The sequence below is a fragment of the Spinacia oleracea genome, chromosome 3 (assembly GCF_020520425.1).
Source record: "Spinacia oleracea cultivar Varoflay chromosome 3, BTI_SOV_V1, whole genome shotgun sequence".
NCBI lineage: Eukaryota > Viridiplantae > Streptophyta > Magnoliopsida > Caryophyllales > Amaranthaceae > Spinacia > Spinacia oleracea.
In genome coordinates, this window is record NC_079489.1 from 133,997,156 (window position 1) to 134,003,217 (window position 6,062).

At 45.2% G+C, this 6,062-nt stretch overlaps 1 pseudogene; it reads left to right on the plus strand.

Annotated features, from left to right (window-relative positions):
- Window positions 1-4,728: 4,728 nt before the first annotated feature.
- Window positions 4,729-4,829, plus strand: LOC130471083 (uncharacterized; annotated as a pseudogene).
- Window positions 4,830-6,062: the final 1,233 nt, after the last annotated feature.

The window sequence follows — 6,062 nt, forward strand, 5'->3', positions numbered from 1 at the left end:
GGCCTTGTGCTCAAGCTCCACCGGCAAGTGTCAATTCTTGCCATAAACAAGTTTGTAGGGAGTCATCCCAATTGGCGTCTTGAAAGCCGTTCTATACGCCCATAAGGCGTCATCAAGTTTGATTGACCAATCCTTGCGGTTTTTGGCAACCGACTTCTCCAAGATAGACTTGATCTCCCTATTGGTGACTTCCACTTGACCGCTAGTTTGAGGGTGATAGCCCACACCAACTTTGTGACGGACACCATACTTCCGCAAGAGAGCCTTGAACTTACCATGGGTAAAATGGGACCCTCCATCACTAATCAAAGCCCTAGGAACCCCAAAACGCGGAAAGATGATCTTTTTGAAGAGGTTGGCTACAACTTTATGATCATTAGTGGGAGATGCAATGGCTTCCGCCCACTTGGAAACATAGTCAACCGCTACAAGAATGTAGAGGTTGCCATAAGAAGAAGGGAAGGGACCCATGAAGTCGATTCCCCACACATCGAACACGTCCAACTCTAGGATGGGATTTTGTGGCATTTCATGTCTCTTGGAAGTATTACCCGATCTTTGACAACGATCACAAGATTTGACAAATGCCCAAGCATCCCGAAAAAAGGTAGGCCACCACAACATGCTTTGAAGAATCTTGGAAGCGGTTCTATCACCTCCCATATGGCCACCACAAGGGGAGGAGTGACACATACGAAGGACACTAGGGAACTCTTCATCCGGAACACATCTCCTTAAGAGGCCATCCGGGCACCGCCTCAACAAAGTGGGCTCATCCCAAATATAGCGCCTAGAATCATACTTCAACTTGCGGCGCTCTTGAGTGGTGAGATCTTCTGGGATCGCACCACAAGCCAAGTAATTAACGATGTCTACAAACCAAGGGAGTTGGGAACTCCCAACCATATACAAAGTATCATCTCTCAAAGCATCCTCGATTGGGACATCATCCGGAGCAAAACTCCCAAGTTCTAGCCTAGATAGGTTGTCGGCCACCACACTCTCGGCTCCTTTCTTATCTCTTATCTCAATATCGAATTCTTGAAGGAGTAGAACCCAACGAATGAGTCTCGGTTTGGCCTCCTTTTTCTCCATAAGATAGCGAATAACCGCATGATCCGTGTACACAATTGTCTTTGACCCTACTAAATAGGTCCTAAACTTCTCAAATGCATGCACAATGGCGAGAAATTCTTTCTCGGTAGTGGTGTAGTTGGCTTGAGCTTGATTGAGAGTCTTTGACATATAATAGATCACATGGAGCTTTTTAACCTTTCGTTGACCAAGAACTCCCCCAACCGAGAAATCACTTGCGTCGCACATCAATTCGAAAGGTAGAGACCAATCTGGAGCTTGAACTATGGGAGTAGAAATAAGGGCACTCTTGATTGTGTTAAAGGCCTTGAGACATGAGGAATCAAAGTGAAAATCACACTCTTTTTAGAGGAGGTTAGTGAGAGGTCGAGCAATTGAGGAAAAGTCTTTAATGAATCGCCTATAGAATCCGGCATGCCCAAGAAAGGACCGGATCCCCTTAACATTCACCGGGGGAGGCAACTTCTCTATGACTTCGATTTTCGCTCTATCAACCTCGATCCCATGGTGAGAGACTTTGTGCCCTAGAACAATTCCTTCCTCCACCATGAAGTGGCATTTTTCCCAATTGAGCACCAAGTTGACTTTCTCACACCTCGCAAGGCACTTCCCAAGATTGATGAGGCATTCATCATAGGTGGATCCTCCCACCGAAAAGTCATCCATGAACACCTCCATTTCTTCTTCAAGAATATCACCAAAAATACTCATTATACACCTTTGGAACGTCCCGGGGGCATTGCAAAGCCCAAATGGCATCCTCCTATAGGCAAAAGTCCCATAAGGGCAAGTAAATGTAGTTTTCTCTTGGTCTTCCGGGTTTATGGGGATTTGAAAGAACCCGGAATAACCATCAAGAAAGCTAAAATACTTGTGTTTGGTTAGACGTTCAAGCATTTGATCAATAAATGGTAGAGGAAAGTGGTCCTTCTTAGTGGATAGATTGAGTTGGCGATAGTCAATACACATGCGCCACCCGGTTACCGTCCGGGTGGAAATGAGTTCTCCATGTGAATTCTTGACTACCGTCACCCCACCCTTTTTTGGAACCACATGGACCGGGGATACCCATCGACTATTAGAAATAGGATAGATAATCCCGGCCGCCAAAAGCTTCATTATTTCCTTCTTAACCACCTCTCCCATAGGTGGATTAAGTTTTCTTTGCCTCTCACGATGTGGTACGGCGTTGTCCTCAAGCTCTATATGATGCATGCAAAGGGTTCGGCTAACACCTTTAAAATCTCCAATAGTGTAGCCCAAAGCCCTTTGATGACGTTTCAAGACATGAGTGAGCTTGAGCACTTGCTCGTCATCTAAAGAGGAATTGATAATCACGTGGTAAGAAGAGTATGGTCCGAGAAATGCGTACCTCAAGCTCGAAGGTAGAGGTTTTAGCTCTACCTTGGGAGCTTCCTTACCAATTTCGGCTGCATCCAAAGCTTCTTTCCCATCCAACACAAGCATGCATTGCTCGGGTTGAGCGCAAGGTGGTGGGGCATCCAAGAGCTCCTTGTAGTTAGCCACTTCGATCCCTAAAGTACCTAAACCATGTCTATTCAAAAGAACAAGCTCAAGTGGATCATTAGTGGTGAGCAAGTGCTCGTGCATGTCATTCACAATGGGATCAAAAGAGTCAACAAAGAGACATTTCTCGTTAGTGGAACTAGGATAACGCATGGCTTTGTTCAAGTCAAAAAATAAGCTATCCTTCCCAACTTTTAAGGTAATGTTCCCTTGCTTGACATCAATAATTGCCCCCGCCGTAGCCAAGAATGGGCGGCCTAGAATAATAGGGACATGCATGTCCTCATCTATTCCTAGGACTACAAAGTCGACGGGGATCACTAATCCACCAACCCTCAAGGGTACATCCTCAACCTTGCCAATAGGGTACTTGACCGAACGGTCGGCAAGTTGCAAGGTGATGTTAGTTGGGACAAGTTCACCCACTTCAAGCTTGGTGAACACTGAGTAAGGCATTAGACTAACGCTAGCACCCAAATCACACAAGGCATTGCTTATTTCAAGCTCCTTAATAGCACAAGGGATAGAAAAACTACCCGGGTCCTTGAGTTTGGGTGGCATTTGGTTGAGAATGATAGCACTACAATTCTCGGTTAGGTTCACCGTCTCCATTACGTCGCAATCCCGGTAGGAATTTGTTTCAATGCTTCTGTAAAGGGGAGGGTGATGTGCAAATTTCGAAGAACATCAAGGAATTTTGAGAATTGCACGTCCAACTTGTGCCTTATGAATATTTGGGGATAGGGAAGTTTAGGAGTGGGGAGAGGTAGGAGAGTTGCCTCCTTTGGTATAAGAGTTTCACCTACATCATTGATGGGAGGCTCCTCTTCTACCACATCATTTTCACTAGACTCAATGACTCCCCCTTGATCCTTCCCATTAGGCTTAGAAACCTTACTAGCTCGAGGAACATCATCTAAGATTTTCCCACTCCTTGTCACTATGGCATTCATTTGCCTTGGAGTATGACTTTGGGGTGGGAGACTAGCATGCGCATGATGTTCCCTAAAGGTATTTGCAAGTTGAGCTAGTTGGGTCTCAATCATCTTCAAGTGAGTGTTGGATTGTTTGAATCCATCCTCAAACTCGACATTCTTCTTGGCTTGCGCCCCCACAAACGACTCCATGAGAGCCTCAAGATTAGACTTGAGAGGCGGGAGTGGTGGAGGTGCAACGCCATAACCACTAAGGTTTGCTTGATATTGGTTGCCAAAGGTCCTCGGTCCATTGAATCCGGGAGGTGGCAATTGAGATGCACCATAAGGAACTCCCGAGTTCAAAGGATAACCCCCACGTGAGGCACCCCTAAATTGCCCATAAGAGTAGTTATAACCCCCTCCACCTTGATGGTTGGGATTATAACCCTCTTGGTTGTATTGGCCTTGATTGCCAAAACCTTGAGCTTGACCATAGGGCGCTTGGCTTTGATAGCCTTGTGCTTTATAGCCACCTCGATTTTGGCTATCATACCCACTTCCTTGGCCATAGCCTTGGTGGGGACCATACATGGAGGGCCCTCTAGGTTGCCTAGCAAAATTAGGATTGTTAGGGTTATCATTTCTAGACCTCTCATTGATAGCATTAGCATACTCTACATCAAACTCTCCTTCATACGAAGGGCCATAATCCACAAATGACAAGTTATGAACTAAGGGGCATGCATCGGGGGAATGACTATAGTCTTGGCAATTTTCACAAAAGAATGTGCCTGGAGGCATTGAGCCATAAGAACTAACCTTGCCCTTCCCCTTAGAGAGAAGAGTGGCCGAGGGAGGAGGGATTGTAGACGGTGATGGCGGTTGGCTCGAAGCTCTCCCCGCGAATGGTGTGTTTTCAAGCTTCTCCAAGCTCGAGGTAAGCTTCTCTATCATCCGTGCTTGCTCTATGGCGTACACCGAACCCTTACCATATTCACTCCTACCTTTCCCATCATAATTCTTTGTGCCTACATGCCAAGATTGGTAGTTTTGAACTACATCCTCAATGATTTCCTCTATTTGATCCTCAGTTTTATTCATGATGGGGCCTCCCGCGCCCGCATCAAGACTTGTCTTCGAACTTGGACTCAACCCCAAGTAAAATGTTTGGAGCAACAACCATTTAAGAATCCCATGGTGTGGGAATTCCCTTTGGTACTCCTTGAAACGATCCCAAGCTTCGAAGAGTGACTCATCTCGCTTTTGCTCAAAGGATTGGATCTTGTGGCGACACTCCGCCGTCTTCCCATACGAGTAGAACTTGTTTAAGAATGCACTTGTCACTTCGGTCCAAGTGCGAAGTGAGTTGGGCTTGACCTCCTTGTCAAGCCAATCACTTGCTCGCCCAAGTAGAGAGAACCGAAACAATGTCAACCTCAAATAATCCGATGTGACACCATTGTGCTTGGTTGTGTCACAATAGTGCTCGAACTATTTGAGATGTTCGTGAGGTGATTCATTACTCTTCCCACAAAAGGGGTGGCTTTGCACCAAATTGATCAAGGCGGGCTTGATCTCAAAGTTGTTTCCACCCATTGTTGGGGCTTGAATACCACATGTAGCTTCGAATGCCCCCGGTATTCCCAAGTTCTTAACCGGGAGCGCCATGTTCTCAAACACTTGCTCACTCTCTTGTTGTTCCTCACCAACACTCAACGATGCGAATCTGTTATTGCTTGATGAGCTGACCGTACACGCCTTTGTCTCCTAAGTGTCCTCTCCAATTCAAGGTCAAGAGGATGGAGGATCCTTTGACGAGCACGCCCCCTAACAAGTATACAAACTCAAGAAAAACCGTGAGCAATGCCAAGGAAAAAGAAAGCTAAGCGAAATTGCAATGTTTTTGTATTTTCTAATGATGAACTAGTCTCAACTAAAACTCAACAACAACAACCGTTCCCCGAAAACGTCGCCATTTTGATAGGTGTATTTTCCGTCGTTGATAGAAAACAACCTATGCAAACAATATTTATAAAACCACTCAACTACCGGCTAGCGGTAAGCAAATGGATCGTCCCAAAGAAACGGTGGTTAATGAGTTTTAAAGTCAATCTAGTTCGAACAAGGATTTAGTTTTAAATTGTCACTTTTAAGAATCTAAAAATGAAGAATTATGCTAAATTGAATCAAGAAAGGGAACCGTTAGGGAATCGGGGGTAGGCTAGGGAAACCGGGGGAAATGAATTCAACTATTTAGCAATGGTGATCATGCACCGAAATGGTGATTAGGCAAATGGCATCTAAAGACGAACCCGCAACCTCTCGGATCATGTTATGGACTTTTATAATCGTTGAATTATGTCAAGCATGTTGTTCAAGTTGGTTTGCATGTATGAGTAGCGCATGCAAGTTATTGTTATTATGCTATAGTATGGAATGTCTAGCATATATATTGAGCCTGTCGAATATTTCCAGTGAGCAATATATATTCTACCAAGGGGTAGAATATGTTGGAGAGTCTAT